Here is a 21,297-nt window from a genome sequence, read left to right on the forward strand (position 1 = left end):
TATATTTTAAAAAAGGGATAAACACATTTTAAAAAAATATATATATTAAACATATTAAAAAGAACACATATTATAATGCTAATTACATATAGCAAAAACCTACAAATATTATATAAAATAAAATAATAAAAAATAATTCTTTTAAACTAGAAAATATTTACAAGCAAAAAATTAAATAAAATATAAATGTATTTATTTTATTTCCTACCGTATAAAACCACGCCAATAACAAAACTCTTCAACATTTTGAATTACATTTATTTACATAATTAAATAAATAGTATTAATAAAACAACTAATAAACATTAATTGACTACACATACTTTAACAGTTTAATATCCACAACAGGCACCTACATTAAACTATTAAAATAATAAACACAATTAAATCTTACTTTAAAATGAAACCCCCTTTACTATGAACAACTAATAATTAAATAATTAACATTTATTTAATACCCACACTTTACCCCTTTAAAAGTAAAAACAACACACAAAAAATAAGCATTACCCAGAATAAATATCAAATAACTAACATTAATTAACAACTATATATAATTAATTATACACACATTAATTCCCATCCTTTACTCCTATAAACACCACAACACATGCCTAAAATATATTACACAATTACCATAATTAACTACCAATTAATTTATCAAACTAAATTAACAACTAATTATTAATTCATCAATTAAAACATACTTAAAATTAATCACACAATTACCAAAATGAATTACTAATTAATTAATGACAATTAATTAACAACCAATTATTAATTCATAAATCAAAATAAATGAATGCTCACCCTTTACACCTACAAACACCACAATACACACCTACAATTAATTACAAAATTACTAAAATTAATAACCAATTAATTCACTAAAAATAATTAACAACCAATTATTAATTCATAAATTACAAATAAATTACTTCCCACCCTTTACACCTATAAACACCACAGCACACCTAAAATTAATTACACAATTATCATAATTAATTACCAATTAATTAATTAAAATTATTAACATCGAAATATTAATTCATCAATTCAAACTAAATTACTTCCCACCCTTTACACCTATAAATACCACAACACACATGTAAAATTAATTAAACAATTACCATAATTAATTACTAATTAATTAATTATTATTAAGTAACAACCAATTATTCATTAATTAATAATAAATTACTTTACACATTTAACATTATAACATCTCAATGAAACAAATATTAATAAACAAAAATAATCAATACATTTAAAATAATTCAATTACTTCCCACCCTACTCCTACATAAATCCAAAACCTGCTAAAATGCAAAATTTAAATGAAAAAAAAGTAATAAATACAAAAAATTCAAAACATGAATTAAAGATACAATTCCGATACAAAAAATATATCACATACATATAAAATATATACTAAAATACATAACTTTAATAGGAAAAACTATATTTTCACCAACTATCGTTTTGCAAATGATATTCAACCACTTTAATATTTATTAAATCGATTTTTCCTACCTTAAGTCGATATTATTGACCATGATATTCTTAATGTCGATATTTCTGACCCATGATATTAATGCCTCGATATTTGTGCAACTCGATATTTTGTACTCAATATTCTGTCTCTGCACCCTCTCATAATGTTAATTTATTTATTCATTTATTGGATTTATAGAGCACATGGCTGCCCAGGGGCTTCCCAGTGCTAATGAGAATTCTGACAGTGAAGAGCTGACCAGCACCTAATTATTGTGGGGAAAGCCAGGTGTTCAACTTTTTCCCAAAAACAATTTCGCTTGGCGCCTCTCCGATTTCCAGTGGGAGGGCCTTCCATAGCTTGGATGTCAGATGGGTGAAAGATCTGCCACCCCATCTGGTTGTCTTATGGAGTTGTTGCTGGGAGGATATGAGATTTGTACTTGGGGTGTACCTGGATATCAGGTTCCTCAGTTTTTCGGGCTCAGAGTTATTAATAGCTTTACGAGCTATGCAAAGAGTTTTAAACGTAACTCTAGCCTTGATAGGCAGCCAATGGAGCTGTTTAAGTACTTCCTTAGCAGAGATGTGGTTGGGGATTTATAACAGGAGTCGAGCCGCCGCGTTTTGTACCACTTGCAGCATCCTAGTTTCCATAGTCCAGACATGAGACGAGGAGGGATTGTATCACCGTCTTCCTCAGATGCTCAGGGATTACATCGATAATTTTCTTTAACATTTTAAGTAGGGCAAGCTATGTCCTTGAGAGTTTCCTGGATTGACATTCTAAGTTAGGGAGTCTTCGATCCAAATTCCAAGGTTTTTGATGGTGGGTTTAGGGATAGGAGGATCTCCCATACATTTAGGCCAATGTATAAGTCATCCTGAAGCTAGCGCAGGGAAGGCAGAAAATCCCATTCACTTCAAAGCCACGGTGTAGAAGTTTCTCACACTTTCCAGAACCAGGGCACCAGGAGATAAATGTAGCACCTCAGACACCAACTATTCAGTACACTTATAGACCTGTGGATAAACTGCCAGAAAGACTGCTGTGCTGCTGGAAGTTCTGCCACTCTGTTGGACTGCTGCTCTACAAGCCTGCTGACCAGCTGGATTACTACCCTGTTTGTCCTATTACTCTGCTACCTTCTGCTTGGGGTAAAGGACTGGATTTTCAAAAACCCAGGACCACTAGAGTGATTCACAAGGACTAGTTTGATGGTCTCCTGTTCAGAGCCGCAGGGACACAAAAGGCTTCCCCCATCTTGAACCAGCAGCTGGACACAGCCTTGTTGATTTCTGACCCACCAAGTGGTGCCTCTCCAGTCCTGGAGCCTTAAAAGTGGTGTTTAAGGTCCCCAGATAGCTAAAATCCAAGAGTGGATAATTACAAAATTTCTGGCTACAAGCTGTTTTGAAACCAGGACGAGACCGGCACCAACCTGCTCGCGTATCCGCCGAAGGCTCATTGCCGGTCTGTTTGACTCTGCAGATTTTTCTGCTACATTGTTCTTTGCAGCAGCATATCTGTTTCAATGGCCCTTCACCAAATAGGTATCCATCCTAGTTGAACTGTCTTCAGTTACAGCCCTCTGTCTTGTCCCGCTGGAGATTTCCAAATTTCATTTCAGAGACTGAGTTTGAACTTCAACGTGGATTCAACCTGAAACTATCCGGCGACTATGTTCCGTCTTCAGACACCTCTTGCAACCTTGCTCCACTGATATTTACCTTCTCAGAATATTTTTATCAAGAATTTTCGTAGTCTAAAGGCAAGTGGTTACCAGGTCCAATCCATATTTTGTATCCGAACTGCGCTCCATCTCGGTCACGTATATTTTTTCACCTTGACTGCGGTCAAGCACAACTAAACACCTGCAGTTGGCACTTTGATCTTTTAGGCGGTAGTTTTATCTAAAAGCTATAAAAATTCCTAACTCCAGTTCTACTGATTGAATTTTTGCAGTCAAATCATTTATTGAAATGTACTCTTTTTTTCTAAATTTATTTGGGATATTTGTTGTACTTTGTTTGCACTTTATTAATGTTTGTTTGCTGCATAAATACTTTACACATTCTCTCTAAGTTACGTCTGATTGCTTTTTGTGCCAAGCTTCCCAGGGTTCAGCACAAGATGATTTAGTGACTTCTTGTGTTGCGCCCTGCAAGGGATTGTGGGTGTTGCTTGACTAGAGCCTAACACCATACCAGATAGATAGATAGATAGATAGAGAGATAGACAGAAAGATAGATAGATAGATAGAAAATTCAAGGCACTTCTGTAAGGGGAAAACTCCAGAAGCTTCTACCACTTCGAAGGGGGCACTAGTTATAACAATTGGACCCTCAGACCAACTTTTCAGTATGCTCCTGGACCTGTGGGTACTACAGGAGGAGGAATGTCCTGGTGCCGGAAGACTACCCTGCTGCCTGAGATCTAACCTGCTGTCTGAGAAGGAAGACTGGACCAGCTCTGTTTATTCCAGGCTGTATGACTCCAGGGGTCAGCTGACTGGCATCCCATCCTGTACTGAGCTACAAAGACATAACAAGGTCCAGAGGCTTCCCTGCAACTGCTAAGCTGACCCACTTGGGCCTGCAACTGGACATGACTGAGCCCTGCTGACCTCTGCTGCAGTGAATTCCTGATCCTTAGGTAGTCTTTCCCCAGGTCCTGGGTCCTTGCCTGGCATCAGGGAGAGCTCCTGCTGGTCGAACTGAAGTACGTTTTTGCCAAATCCTGCGCAAAGTGACTCAAAGTCACGTAAAACCTCCCTGCACAGCTGCAAGCTTAATTAGAACCGGTGCGGAGGCTCCAGAAGGCCTTGCCACAGAGCTACCAGCTTTATTGGCATTGACACGAGTGACTCAAAGCTCTGAAAAGCCTTGCCACACAACTGCCAGCTTCATCTAAAGTGCCACCGAGTGATGCAGGGCCCCACAAATGCTCACCACTCAGCTAATCGGAACCAACGGCCAACAATGCAAAGTCTTGCCACACAGCTTCATTGGAACCAATGCCGCAAAAGAAAGTCTTGCAAAGCAACGCTGTGCTGACCAAACACCAAGTACATAAGGGGCAATTCACAGTGGGCCAAGATTTGCCGTAGACCCTGCATGAGCTCCATCATGGTTGGCATGAACTTGTGACTTTGTTCCAGTCCAGCACAACCAGACAGCCTCAGTTGGTGCTTTGCATATGTTGCCCCTATTTTTATCTAAGTCTTTACGTTTGCATATCTCTAGTTCTACTGATTGTATTTTTGTTTCTTTATCCCAAATAATTTATTTAAATGATTTTTTTTCTAAATTTGAGTGGGATTTTTCTTCTTTTATGTTTTCACTTCATCACTATTTAAGTGTTGCATAAATATGTACACATTGCCTCTAAGTTAAGCCTGACTGTGTTTGTGCCAGACTACCAGAGGGTTAACCACAGTTTAATTGAGTGACTTTTAGTGGTTCACATGGACAAGAATTGTGGCTGTTGCTTGAGAAGGGTTTCACTCTCCTAAACCAAACACCCACCTTCTCACAAGGATAATTTGGCTGACCTCTAGTTAGTCTATCATTCACAAAACAAGTGTTAAGATTTTAGGCTCATAAAATGTTTTTGGCAAGAATAGATACCTTCAACCACCAAAACATGTGTTAAATGCTTGATTTTATTTTAATGTGTGCTGTAGAATGCAGAACCCATGCATAATTGACATAATTATTAAAAATAATTATACTTGTACTTGTGGGGCAACCACGGCTAGATGCCCTATTTTTCATCATAACCATGTATTGTGACACTAGTAAGTATTTTATTTCTTATATAAAACAATGGTGTATACATGCAAATACACATGATAAACACACACACAATTTAAGGCTAGGCCGAACCATGAGCTGTTTTGCAATACTTTTGTGTTAAAATGACACACAAAACCAGGCAATCCAGGATGAACAAGACTTTAAAAATAGCAACATTGTAGTTTGTGTTGTTGCTGCACCACAAACTTATCACAAGCAAACTGTAATCTAATAAAACATTGTTAAAAATATCACATTACTTGAATCAATTTCATTTTAAAGTTTAAAAATGATTCTTTGCCTGCCATTGATGCATACAATTACATCTAAGGATGCTTGTCGTCTCCCATTGTCCCAGAAATTATTATCCTTTATAACATCTAACAATTAATCATTGTATGTGTATATATGTTTTCAAATATTTCTGGTAACAATAATATGATATACATATAATATTATTAGCAATCTAAACCTGGAACTTTCGATGTTGATGGTTGTGCCTGTTGATTACGACTGTGTCGCCTCATATCTGTGGTGGAGGTAGATGGACACTGGACACTGGCTTGCAGTTGTAATATGCTTTCAATTCTAGATGCAATTCCAGTCTGCATGTCTTTCGGTTTTGCCTTTCTCAAAGAACTTGCCCATCCTATGGAACCCATGAGCCATTTTGATCAGATGCTCATATCTTTCAGGTTCCATAATGTTTCTTTGCACTTGCACTCATATTTCTTATTTTTTACTGTTAATGAAAAAGCATGTTTTCTTATTATTAAATACACATTGAAATTCTTTAAATTCCTGACAGGATGAAACAACATGTATTAAATCAAAAGATGTTTAACAGAATACTCCTCATATTAATATATCTGCATGGTTTCTTCAGTCTAAATTTTAGAAGTACACATGTGATTATCATGATAAATATGAATACAATTTTTTGGGTATAGTTTTGAAAAAGTAAATATGATTGGAAGTAATCAAAGATCATGATTTTTTACAAATGTGCACAATGCACCCTCGTATAACAGTTGGTGCATACACATATAAATAAAGAAAGAATCGTTTTGTAAAAAAAAAACAAGCAACATACAGACAAAGATGAACTGCTTTGAATATCCTTGACCTAGGCAGCTGCTGCCTGGGCGGAGCATGGATGGTCTGGCCCATCCACCAATGTATTCTTTTATACCCACATTTGTAAAGGCTTGTAAACATGTGTTTGTACCAAACTGTTGCACCTACCCAAGGCTGGTGTATTGAAGAGAAACATCTTAATGTCTCCTCTTTACTTCCTGTTGGCATCTGTGCTGCATTATGCAGCACACATACAAAGACGAAAGTGTCTCATAATTGTTCGGGTGCAAAGATGGTATCCCTTCATGCACAAAAAAAATTTGACCACAATGTAGGCACCTTTGAGTTATGGATTAATGGCCCTGTATTGGTGCCCAATAACGCCAAGTACACACCAGAAGCATGACGAGTGCAAAACCGGGGCTCAGCGCAACAACCTCGTCTTCAACCTAACTGATATCACACTCACAGAGGAACAAGAAAATGTCCTTAATAAAGGTCTCAGTTATGTTCCCACACCCCCTCTGAATCTATTTAAACTTCAATGTGAAATGTCTGATTTTTGTAGAACAATCAAATTAAAAGCATTTTTCAACAATCAGGATGAGCCACCTAGGAACAGCGACACAGCATTTCGTCATAAGTCAAATTTCTGTCCCATGAACCACCAGTCCCAGTAGAAATTTTAGCATTTGAAAAGGCAATAATGAAGGAAGTGGAAGACCTCAAAGATCTCACCAACAAACCTTTCATCAATATTTCCAGTTCTGAACAAAGAGCACTGGAGACATTACGACAAAATGACGAATTAATAATAAAAACAGCTGACAAAGGCGGAGGAATTGTGCTATTGAGTAAAGAAGGATATAACCAGCAGTGTACAGATTTACTTTGTGACACCAAATTCTATCAAATGATCACCATAGACCCCACTCCACGCTTACAAAATACCATCGCATCAATGGTCGACGAAGCAGAAACCAATGATTGGATCTCGAAGACCGAAGCGGACTTCTTGGTGACAAAAACACCCAGGATGCCGTATTTCTATTCTCTTCCCAAAATTCATAAGGAAAGACGACCACCACCAGGACGGCCCATTGTTTCAGGAATATGATCTATCTGGAACCCATGTCACAATTCGCTGATCATTATCTGAGACCACTAGTACAACAGACTGTCACCTACTTGAAGGATACCAAAGCCCTTCTGAACCTCCTTCAAAATCAACAATACTCAGAAGAGAGGATGTTAGTAGTCGGTCTTGATGTTGAGAGTTTGTATACTAGTCTTCCTCAACAAAAAACTCTAGAAACTTTAGAGACGTTACTGTTCAACCAGCAGTGGGATTATAAAACACCGAGACACTTCATTCTTGAATGCTGCAGGTTGGCACTTACTGAAAATCACTTTGAATGCAACAAAACGATGTACAAACAGTGCCACGGTACATCTATGGGGAGCACTTTTGCGCCGAGCATGGCAGGACTCTATGTTAGTGATTTTGAGACTAACCACATACTTGACACCTCTAACCCCTTTCGAAGCAGAATCGTCTTTTGGAAACGCTATATCGACGACGTCCTCCTAATATGGGTAGGAAACAGAGAAACCCTAATCAAATTCCATCAATGGCTGAATACAAGGGATGAGTGGTTAAAATTCACATACACAGCAAGCCCAAACAAACTTGATTTCCTGGATGTCACAATCTTCATCAAAAATGAAATAATACACACGAAGACTTATTTCAAACCTACTGCTAAGAACAGCCTCTTGTCATACAAGAGCTTTCACCCATGCCCGCTGAGAGAGAATCTTCCCTATGGGCAATTCCTCAGGTTGAGACGGAACTGCAGTAATGTTCAAGATTACAGTAATCACGCAAAGGAACTCAGTGAAAAACTCCGCATAAGAGACTATCCCGCCAGGACCATCAAAAGATGCCAAAAGAGGGCTAGAAACCAACAAAGGGATACCCTGCTTGACACCATCACGAAGGAACCAACAGCAGACCTGGTTACCTGTGTTAGTACCTACAGCACAGTGTCCAATAACATCAAGAAAATCATAAATAAGAACTGGAGTATCCTTACTTCTGGATCCTTGAAATGGCCGAAACCAAGGTTCTCGAATAGAAGAACCAAGAATCTCAAAGACTTACTAGTTCACACAAGACCACCTGAAAAACCTACCAACAAGGTCCCACGGGGGCCATGGAACAACACACCAATAACTGGACACTTCCCACGCGCTTCCTGTTCAGTTTGCCATTTGACAACAGCGACAAAGACACTACAACTGTTGCCCAACTTAAAATGGACAATCAGATCCCACACCAATTGTAACACCACTCATGCTATTTACATGATTACATGCCCTTGCGACCTACGCTATATCGGCATGACGAGTCGCAAAGTCAAACAGAGACTTTGCGAACACAGGAGCAACGTCAAATGCAAAAAGATCACTACCAAAATGAGCAGTCATTTTCTTGAGAAAGGACACACTGACAATGACCTCCAATGGGTTATCCTAGAGACCCTGCTCTTCAAGAACCTCAATGCCGAGAAAATACTGTTTGAAAAGGAACAGAGATGGGTCTATCGTCTTCAAACACACAAACAAGGTCTGAACGATAACATCCCATGGCTCAGTTTCAAGAACAGATGACTTTGTTCAACCACTCTTTCTCCTAGTACAGCTGTACCATGAGCCTTGCGAACGCTATAGACATTGATTTCAATAAGTCTTACGGATTTTTGACTATGTAAACCCGGATCAAACATTTTCTCTCCCAGTACAACTGTACTATGAGCCTTGCGAACGCTATAGACATTGTTGTCAATAAGTCTCATGGATGTTTGACTGTGTAACTGTAACTGAAAAAAATCATTCATTCAACATATACACTGAAAACGTAAACACAAACGTACTTGGAAAAATCTCCAACATTTTTTCAATACTCAAATGCAAAACCATGAGCAAGTACCAATTACCTTTCTAAAATTGAGAAACCTTTGTTTTTGTTTTTGCCACAATAACTTTATTATGAACATTCAGCCTCTGTATCACGCAACATTGATAACTTAGAATTATGGCTGTACATTTCACTACAACGACTCTGTAAGAAAGGATGAAACTACGAACAAATATTAGCCTTTGAAGACAGAAGGATAAACGTACTGATGAAACTACCTTCAGCCCCCCTCTCTTTTTTTCAAAGAACAAAGAGATGCTGAGTAAAAAACTTTATTTATAACAACACAGAGTATTACAATCCTTTATACTCTCCTGTAAGTATGCATCTTGTCCCTTATCGATGATCAGACTGTGAGGAATATTATCATGTAGTCGCCGTTTAAATAGTCACGATTTCATTGTGCTATCTTTCCACAATCTTTTCCTGCTTCGAGTTGACACACCTAAAAAAACTCTTTAGGGAGAGAACATTACGTACTAGTAGCCCTTTCTCTCTGTTTATGCCTTCTATGCCTTTAAAATAGCTTGTCATGCAAGAACCCGTGTCTTCACCGGGTCCTAGGAGGCAGAGTCAGCACTGGTCTTAGACCGACGCCTAAGAGGTAACAGGAAGAAGAGGAGATCGCCAAAACCGTAACGTATACTTTGTAGACGCCTCTTTATGAATTGCCCTTTTTTCCCTCTGTATTACTGTTAGAGCGTGAGGCGACCCCCCTAGAGTACCCGCTGTAACCCGCAACAAGGGAGACCAGGTATGCCTGTCATTTCGACCCAATTGTACTTTTTCTAAACAACGCAGCACCCCGTATGTATGCCTCATTCGCAGCGTCCTACAAATGCTCCAAAAAGCAGCAGACAAAGCGCATTTACATTCTAACTGCTGTTATCATAATTCTTGAGGCTTTTACCTGTGGGCCCCTTACGCTCGGTGCCTTTTAACAAATATTCCAAGACCCACTCTGCACCTTTGTACTAACAAAGCGCGCTTTACCGTATTGCTAAGCTGACGATAAGTGTTGGGTCTTACACGCTCGACGTTCATCATTAACCTCGCTAAGACTAACTCCGCACTTTAGAGCGAACGAAACGAGTTCTGTACCAACGCTCTATTTGTCAAATGAATTGAGTTCTACACGCTCGCTGTTGCTTAATTATGCTAAGACTAACTCTGTAACTTTGAACTAACAAAACGCACTCTGCCACAATACTGCATTTGTTGTAAGCATTTGTTATAAGTATTAACCTGGTTGACCACTCCCCTCTCTAATGGGGTTTCCCGCAAGCACGAACGTTATGCTCAGCTTTTCAAAACCGTATATTTAACGACTTCTGATAACTACAATGAGGGGGTACATAGGCACTTTTGTGCACTTTCTGGCTACTAAGCCCACCCATGCTTTTGCGTTTGGTAATATGACAAAATGGATTTTGTAACGGTCTAGTTCTTGCTGGAAGGAGGGACGAATTTTGCCATATTGAGTGACTTTCTAGATAATGGGATTCACTCCTGAAAAGATTTGCCATTTTTTAGCTGTGATAATGTTTGATGAAATCATTATATTCTGTATACACACAAACAGTTGAATATATCTAATATGGTTTATGTTCTGTCATTTTCCCTCCCCCCCCTCGCCCCGACAATACTAAAAAGAATAGGTTCAAGTTGAACGCATAAACAAGGGAACAATCACCATCTTCCTTTACTTCCACGAGAGAACCTCTAAATATTAGGTTACTCAACATTGCACCAGGTCCTGAAGAAAGCCCACCTGACCCTTCGGGGCTTATGAGGGCCGAAACATGTCGACCTTTTTTTGGACACCTTTTTTAAAAGTGCACTAGACCATAACAAGTCTTATACATGCACACTAGCAATACAATTTTTTATTAAACCGTCTCGAACCCAGTACTATTAAAGACATTTACTGAGTTTACGAGATTTTTACTAAGTATTCTTTCACCACAAGTCACTTCACTTTTTTATCCACGATCACTACTGAGACTACCAGTGGTACAACCTCCAGGTGGAGGAAGCATTGGATTAACCCAATGATTATGCTGTCACATTGATAACAATTAAGCGGAGAACCAAGATATACCGCTTCACTCGATCCTTTGCCAAACGTGAATGAGGGTTTCTTAAACAGTACCATGTACTGACTTTGCAATACCCTGGTTCTTTCAGGACCAGTGATCCACTCTCCTATTGATTTTTGTGATTACTGAGACAAGGAAGCTGAATGGACCTAAGCCTCTTCTTTCTCCCTTCTTTGATTTTTGAATTACCTGTATTGGTGCTAGGCAGGCTGAATTCATCCAGCACTACAGGAGAGCATATATGCACCATTACTTGGAAGATATAGCACATTTATTCACTCTACAGTTCATGCAACTCTGCACAGCAACTTGCCTTTCTGCATAGCGTGAAAGGTTGTTAAATCAAGAACACTCTTTTTAATGCACAAACAGTATGTCTGAAGCATAACATCTCTGTAACATTATTGCAAGCATAATTGGGCATTTGCTGAATCTGTCTTGATAGCATGATGCAAACACATATTTAACATGTTCATTCACATGCAAACTGAAATATCTTTTCATTTCAGTCTTTGTGAATATTCCCTACACTCTCATCAATGTAATGCTTGCTTGTATTTAAGTGCAGACTGGAGCAATTGTAACTGATTCAACAATAAAATGCAATCAGCATGCTCAAAGTTTGATTATTTCTTTACAAACGTTACGCAATGCACATTGAGAGAACATAATTTATAATCCACAGCCTCACACAACACTCAAACCAAGACTTTCATGGTTATCATCAACATAAACATCATATTTACTGTTGTTATGTCCTTTAGGATAGTCCTGTCATGTACATACCAATTACATACATTTTGTCCCATCCACGCGACATAGCAGTCCTACACTGGTGACCTTTTAACTAGTAGCTTACTTCTGTCTCTCCGACATCAGGCTCTTGGTACCCTATCTTAATGCTTGTACCTGATGTACATAAACATGTCCCCTGGTACGGCAGATTTATTTTGTATAAGGGTCACCACTTTTTTCATCTATAGCCAACAGCCAGCTGTGCATGATCGTGTTTGTTTAGAAAAGGATTAGCAGAGGTTTAGAGAATGCTTTGAAAACATATCGATTCTAGAAGACACCCTGGAGTGACCACTTCAGTATAAAGGACCCTCACTCCCCCTTACAAAACAGAGGAGAATTTCTTCCGGGCTGGACCAAGACTCTGCAGGCTGATCCTTCGACAGGCAGAGACCTGTCATCCTTGACGCAGGGACGGGGTCCTTCATTCAGAACCATCAGGTGAGGGGTTAGCACTTCCCTAGAGGTTCTTGGCTCCATTAGGATATATCCTAGCACTTACATACACATGCTTCACCTACATATCTAGGCTAGGTACATTTAGGTAGGATACGCATCGCAGAAGTACGCCAATGCTATTGTTTTATATAATCTGCTTTTTTTCATCTTATTAGCACTATGGTAGAAATGTATCTGCTATTTACGATATTGGTGCTAGCTCTCACATTTGTCTGCTCCTGTCTTTTGATTGTCACAGCGAATATGTTTCATACTAGACTGACACTTGATCAATAAATACTTACTGAAACTGTTCCAATCGTCATTCAATGTATGTATATTCTGAGTGGTTTGAGCAAAAGATACCGTATTGTTTTTGAGGAATCAGGGTTGTCATGTTCAGTGGTTGCCAGAAACTACACACACCACTGTAGAATACAGGGGGTGGCAGTGGCACCATAGAGCTAGCTGGTGTAACGGCTGACTCATCCTGTGGGGTGTCCAGAGTCTGTCCGCACACCAAGCCCTCAGTTTAGGTCATCCAAAACGCGCAGGTCCTGGGGAGGTCCTAGGAGCTACACAACACTGTGTACAACATTAGGCAATGCACCATTAATCATTTTAGCCTGAAAAATTAAAATTATTTTTATAAGCTATCCCTTCCTTATGGTTTGGGAGCATACACATATCACAGTACTACTTGCACTATATGTCAAGAGTAGCAGGGTTGCATCTAAACAATTCACAGTGAAAGGCAGCATGTTGATAGACTAAAATAATCCCATTCTTCTAATGTTTTTATGATCCTTCTAAGTACCTGTGTAGGCTGGATTTTTAACCAGTTCTCTTGATAGAATGCTTTGCATCATGTATTATTTATTTCTTAATACAATTATAAACAAAAATGAATGCCCAGATTTGATAACATGGAGCATTGTGATTGTACCTCTTTTTGTTTCTTCAAACGGGTGAGCGGTAAACTGCGCTCCGTGGGCCGAGTTCGCAGAAATTTGCCACTCGGCGCTCCGCTTGGAGTTCGGCAAAAAATGCAGTCTTTGCTGTGTGGGATAGTATACCAGTGCCAGCCGTCCACCCCTATTCTGTGTCATCAAAGTGTCATTGAGATTCTGTGTGGACACTGGAGAAAGGGGTGGGGGTGTCAAGTTACAAGTCGTATGACTCGTCATGGCCCACCAAATGGGGTATAACTGTGTGCAGGCATGTTATACACATTCAGGCACAAACCTTGCTGCAATAAGCCCCTCCTGCTGTCGCATTCTGCAAAGTACAGCAGGCTTTATAATTGTGGTTTGTGTGCATGGCCTTCCTAGCTGTGTGTTTCTGGCGGGTGTTTTACACCAAGGCATCACTTTAATTTTAAAAAATGTAAACAAGCTTGGGATGCCTTTTATTTCTGTGACTATCTCAACCAAAGCATGCTGGTACACACACACACTGTAGCACTAATATATCAAACACCTTGTATGTAGCCAAACATGTACCCATGTTCTCCACCTTTAGTTGAACGTCAAGTGTTACCAATGCATGGCGATATGAGAAGGCCTCGCCACCCCAATTATGCATGTCTGTTAGTATATGCATGCATGAAATCCTTGCAGCAAAGGGAATTCGGGAAAAAGCCCTAGGGTGGCTACAGTCCTTCATCCAAGATAGGACACAATCAGTACAGATGGGTGATTTTCTATCTCCTCCCCGGAACATCAAGTATGGGGTCCCACAGGGGGCTTCATTGAGCCCGACTCTGTTCAATGTATTTGTGTCCTCACTGGCCAAAATAGGACGAAAATGGGGTGTCGGGATCTGTTCTTATGCAGACGACACCCAACTGATGATTTCGCTGGATGAGGAGAATGACCCCAAAGACAGATTACTCAACTACCTTACGGAATTAGCCACTTGGATGCATAGTCATTGTCTTAAACTTAATGCAGACAAATCTGAAATAATGCTATTCGGCAGACATTCCCAGCTATGGGACAACAGCTGGTGGCCCACAACATTAGGCACCCCCCCTAGCCCGACTACAACGGCCAAGAATCTAGGGGTGTCATTGGACACCACCTTAAGCATGAAAACCCACGTATCTACAATATGTGGTAAAGGCTTCGCATTACTGAAAATGCTTAGAAGAGTCTTTCCATGGATACCATTGGAATGCAGAAAGATCTTGGTCCAATCTCTACTAATGAGCAGGCTGGACTATGGAAACTCTCTGTTTGTTGGAATGAGTGATTATCTCTTCTCTAAACTACAGACCGTACAAAATGCTGCAGCCAAGGCAATATGCAATAAAAGAAAATACGACTCAGCCAAGTGCTGTATGAGAGATTTGCACTGGCTGCCGATGAGACAAAGAGCTATTTTTAAGCTACTATGCATAACGCATAAAACACTGCATAATACAGGCCCGTGCATTCTAAAAAACAAAGTTACACTCTATACCCCATCTAGAAATCTACGCTCCCAAACTACTGCTAGAGCCAGAACCACACGCGTGAAAACTGCAAAGATGGGGGGGCGAGCCTTCTCCCACTTGGCGGCAAATAGTTGGAACAATCTGCCAGTGAACCTTAGATTAATAACTAATTACCTGTCCTTCAGGAAGCAGCTAAAAACATTTCTCTTTCCTAAACCCGATTAAAACCTAACCACCTTGCACTCACCCCTCACTACCTATTCACTTTTTCACTGCAACTATAGCGCCGTGATATCCTATCCGGGATGATTGTTTGCGCTCTACAAGTACCCCCTAACATAACATAACATAACATATGCAATTTTATAACTACACAGATGTTTCTATGTCATACTGTATCTTTTCATATATAAAAACATGTTATTTGCGCCTAAAATTATACACAAGCACACAAACTACCTTTTCACTAATTTCAGTTTTCCTTTGCTTTCTGCACTCACACTCATGTATTTCTCCTGATCCTGCCTTTTGCATTTGTGCCTGTGTTCACACAGACACACACACATTTTTCCTGGTCCTGCCTTTTATACAGACACACAGATTATGGTACAATGCAGTGCAATTGTTTATAGCATGCATGGTTAGAGTGTGAATTCCTGCTTGTAGCACATGCCAAGCTGACGGCATTTGCTGCTACCCTCCGTGACACTCACTGTGCACATAGATCTGACGGAACTCTGTGGTGGCAGCACTACACTGAGACAAAAATACATCACACTTTTTAAACTGCCACATAGTAATGTTTGCTTCTGCAACAGCTCCGCCTGTTGGCTGATCATGGAAGCACTGAATAGAGTTCAGTTGTGTGATCAACCTGCTCTGCTTGTGGAACTCAGCGGAATTCAGCTGAGCTTTCCGGTAACTCCACGGAATTACATGGAGTGAAACTTACCGAGCTCTGCCCAGGTGACACTCAAAATGTTATTTCAGATTTACAAAGTCACACAAGGGCCTATCTGCATTGGTTTGTGTGGCTTTGAAAAAAATGCAGCCCCTTACTACACTGCACTACACTGCGTCAGAGAAGCATTACATGTGTGGCAAACCCAGATACATTCAGGTTAGTAAAGCTGACTTTGCCACAAAATGTTACACCAACCCATTCTTGGATTAATGATTATAAATCTCTTTATTTCTTTTTGTATGTGTAGAGCAGACTACCACAGACTTACAAAGATAAAGTAGCAAGGGAAAATAAAAATATTTGCCCTCATTACAGCAGCCTCAGGGAGATTTATTTTGTAAAAATATTGTTCATAACTATTGATAGCAACAACAAGGTGATGGATGGCATACTTGAATGAATCTCATCCACTGGAAATCGCTTGGATGGTACCCCAATCCATCATTTTTCACCCAATATGCCACCTCAGTTTGGCATGTTCAATGATGATGCATGGCTTTTCACTGAACATACTTATAGGGTACTGTTGATGTGCTATATTGACACCATCTTTATGATATGGTCTAGTGACATAGAAGCTCTCATTGCTTTCCATAATTGGTAGAATAAACTGAACTCCAATACTCTGTCAACACATCATTTTGATGGCATCTAATGATTTTTTCTAAAGGTCACTAAATGTATTGCTTGAATTAAGTCTCTTACACTTCCTGATTCGTCTTATTAAGGTTCACTATATTTATACTGGATTATCATATTTTATCAGACTGGTCCTTGATACCAAGTTTTCTTTTATGAAGTGGTGTTTCACCACTCAGGCACCTGTCCATGTTCATGACTGAGTCTCTCCTTATGCACTTTTGAGACTTAGTGTCTAAAGCTTTTGGCTACAGTACATGATGCCTGCATGCAACCTTTCGTCTACTCTTCTCTAGATCTCTGGACCACTGAGCATGACTTTTAACCTTAGTTATTTTAACTAAGTTGATGGTTCTGATTCTTTCACGTTTTCTGTCTCTGAAGTTTTGGAGATAGGTTATTGTGTTCATCAAGACAGGTGTATTATATTTCGGACAAACATGATTCTGTATTTATTTTGGTATTCTTAAAATTATTTTTAATCATTTATAGTGGGGTCTCTCATATATCTCCATTAATTACAATGGTCCTGAAGTTGGTCTTGTGGATTAACACTGCTTGAAACTGAAATGTCAACGAGTAGGCCATCTATCTTTTGGGAAAAATTGCAACCTGCACACGTTTTGTGTTAATGCTAAGGTGGATAGTCACTTGTTTTCACTTGAAAGTGGGTTTTTGATACATTGACAAATGTAAATGTGGAACAGTGCAGCCTTTATTGAAAAACACATTGAGCAAGACCTCTGACCTTCTGGTCAGGGACCTGTACTTTCCCCCTGCAGCTCTGCTGGTAAGTGCTGCTGCCTATGCTGTGCTGTGCTCTGTACAGTTAGGGGTTCGAGGTCCTCCTCCACCTGCAGACCCCTGCCTGCGCCTTATCCCTGGTGGTCCAGTGGGAGAGCCTTGCTCGTCTGCTGGTTCCACTGCTGTTTGTACTGTATCGTGCCCATTTTCTGTCTTTGTCTATGTTTCCTGAATGTAACGGTTCCTGTTTTTCTGTCTTTTGCCCCTGTGTTTTGGTTTTTCTCAATCTATTTTCCTCCTGTTTTTGCAGTTTTTTTCCCTGCTTCCTGCCCATTTTCCTTTCTGACGCTACTGCCCCCATGACCCCTCCCCTGCCATTTTCCTGCTCCCGCCTCCCAGCTGCGATTCCCTCCCCCCTTCCCTACTTAATGGTGGCCAAAGGGCCAAGGTGTGCCAAAGGCAAGCAGATCTGAGCCTGTCGCGACCCGACCGCGACCAGCGCCAGGGACCCTGAACCTCTGACCTTTTACCGCTACAACTCCACTGCCCTCCTCGCACTCAACCCCAGAAGGAACAACAACTGCCAGCTGTCGACGCCGCACACCACCCACGGCCAGTTCTCCCACCGCCACTGCTGACATTCCTTCACTGTCCAAAGCACCCCCACGACCTCCACGCCAGACACCCACACCAAAGAAGAACTGAAATGCATCCTCCTCAACATGTGCTCCCTGCACAGACATGCTGTAGAGATCTGGGATCTCCTCGACATCCTCTTGCCGGATGTCGCCTTCTTCACGGAAACCTGGAGCAAAGCAGCCCCCGACATCGCCACTGCAATTCCAGACTGATACAAGATCCAGAGGAAGGACCACATCCACCGCCCAGGAGGGGGACTCGCTATCCCATACAAGAGTGCCCTCCGAATTTCCACCTCCAGCACGAGCAACTGCCTCTCCAACACCGAACACCTCCACTTCCAGATCCAGACCAGCCTCAGAACGACACTTTGCGACACCCTTTTCCTACAGACCCCCAAGGCCTAGCGCTTCTTTCACCACCACCATCACTGACCTCATCGCACCCCACGGCATTACCTCCACGGACTACACACTCATCGGAGACCTGAACTTCCACCTCAACAACCGCAGCGACCCCGACTCCACTGCTGTCCTGGACATCCTCGCCACCTCAGATTAAATCAGCTCATCACCACCCCCACCCACAAGGCCGGTAACATCCTCAACCCTATCTTCACAGGAGGGACTAACATCCACTTCTGACTTACAGCCCTTCATGACAGACCACCACTGTGTACAGTTCTCCTTCAATACTACCACCACACACAAGCCCGCCCTGTGCCCGCCACAAAAGGAATTGGAGCAAGGTCACAGAGGAGCACCCTCATCCATGAACCCCTCCACCACGACCGACGCCGACTCTGCAGCCAAGGAACTACACCGCTGTATCACCAGCTGCTCTGACAAGCTAGAACCCCTCCGCCACCCTGACAGACAATGTCCCCTGAAGGCCGCCTGGTTCACCACCGACCTCCAAGAAGCCAGACGCTCCTGCAGACATCTCAAAATTTTTTGGAGAAACAGCAAAATCACTGAATACCAGATCACCTACAAGAACGCCATGCCAGAATACCACCAATGCATAAGAGCCACCAAGAGGACCTTAATCTGGAACAAAATCGTCACCAACGCCAGCAACTCAAAGGAACTCTTCAACATCATATAGCAGTTCACCAAATCCCCCAGCGAAGCTACGGATGTCACTTCGTCCCAGCATCTCTGCAACAAGCTCGGCTCCTACTTCTACCTGAAAATCAAGGCCCTCCACAACAATTTCAGCGAACAGACTCCTGAAACCACCCTCCCCACCGGCAATGACAGCCAGCCCACCATCACCACCTGGACATCAGTCACCACCAAAGACACCACCATGACCATGAAATGCACGCACTCAGGAGTCCCCATGGACCCATGACCACCGCATATCTTCCTCAGTGCTGCCGCCGCCATAGCACCCAAACTACGCCGCACCATCAACACCTCATTCGAATCTGGCATTTTCCACAATCACTGGAAGCGGGCAGAGGTCAAGGCCCTCCTCAAGAAACCCTCAGCTGACCCAATGGACCTGAAAAACTACCGGCCCATCTCTCTCCTTCCCTTTGCAGCCAAAGTCACCAAGAAATTCCCCAAGGATCATCACGCAGCCCCACGCTCTTCAACATCTACATGGCCCCCCTCGCTGCCATCATCAGACAGCAGGGGCTCAGTACAATATCCTATGCCAATGACACCCAGCTCATCCTCTCCCTCACGAACAACCCCGAAGACACCAAACTAAACTTACAGGAAGGAATGAAAGACGTTGCAGCCTGGATGAGCAACAGCTGCCTAAAGCTCAACTCGGGAGAAGACAGAGGTCCTCGTCCTTGGACCCGCCCCCACCACTTGGGACAACACCTGGTGGGCCTACGCCCTCGGAAACCCGCCCACCCCCATGGACCACGCCCGGAACCTCGGCATCATTCTAGACTCCTCCCTCACCATGACTCGCCAGATCAACACCGTCGCCTCCACCTGCTTCAACTTCCTCCGTGCATCCTCCATAAGTGGATCCCCACAAAGCTAGAAAGACCATCATGGACTACGGTAATGCCCTCTATGCTGGAATCAACAAATCCCTGCTACACACACTCCAGAACATCCAGAACACTGCAGGTAGACTCGTCCTCAGCACCCCACGACATGAGCACATGACCCAGCACCTGGGAGACCTCCACTGGCTCTCCGTCGAGAAGTAACCTTCAAGCTACTCACCCACGCCTACAAATCCCTCCACAACATGAGACCCAATTACTTCAATGAAACAGTCTCTTTCCACGTAGTCAAAAGAAACCTCCACTCCACCGACTTCACCCTAGCAGAGAACCCATGCATCCAGAGATCCAGAGCAGGTGGGAGAGCCTTCTCCCACAATGCGGCCAAGGCCTGGAACGAGCTTCCAGTCAACAGCAGATGCTCCCCCACCCTGCACACCTTCAGGAGGATCCTCAAGACCTGGCTTTCGGCTGACCCAGAGCTGCACCCCCCCCCCCCAGCACCTTGAGACCCTCACGGGTGAGTAAGCGCTTTAAAAGCCCCCTGATTGATTGATTGATTGATTGATTGTTAATGTATGGTGTGACTTTCATTTTTCATTGATCCCCAGCATTTGCTGTACCTTAATGCCATTTGTCACATTCAACCAGTCTATACACCTGTCTTTGTGATTTTGTCTGTGTCTAATTGTTCCATGCAAACATTACTAGTTTATGTGGGATGCCACAAAAATAAATCTAAAACATACTTTAAATTTGCAATTTATATACTTTTGAATGTCAGCATTAAGTTTGTCCACATTTGCTTCTCATAAAGCATGCTTCATAGATAAGGGTAGTATAGAGGTGACTGAGATATTTTCTTGACTTGACACTTCCGAAATCAAAAGCTGATTTTCCTCTTCTGTAAAGCTGAGTTTCCTTTTGTAGCAACTTCCAGAAGAACACCGCCATCCCTGCTTGCACCCTCCTGAGATGTAGGTTGATCTGTATTAGCCATGAATTTAAAAACAGTGCTTGAAAGTGTGTTTTTTTGCAGAGTAGAGTGATGTGTTTGGGTCTTGCGGGACATAAACCAAATTTGCGTCACGCCATTGTGACCTGCAGCACACAATTTAGCTTTGCATCATATAGGAAGGAGCTGCGCTACTGCACATTTTGCCACAATAAACTTTGCATCATGCTGCACAGTGGTTGTGTCTCCCTTGGGTTGTG

Source organism: Triturus cristatus, chromosome 4_1, assembly GCF_964204655.1.
Source record: "Triturus cristatus chromosome 4_1, aTriCri1.1, whole genome shotgun sequence".
NCBI lineage: Eukaryota > Metazoa > Chordata > Amphibia > Caudata > Salamandridae > Triturus > Triturus cristatus.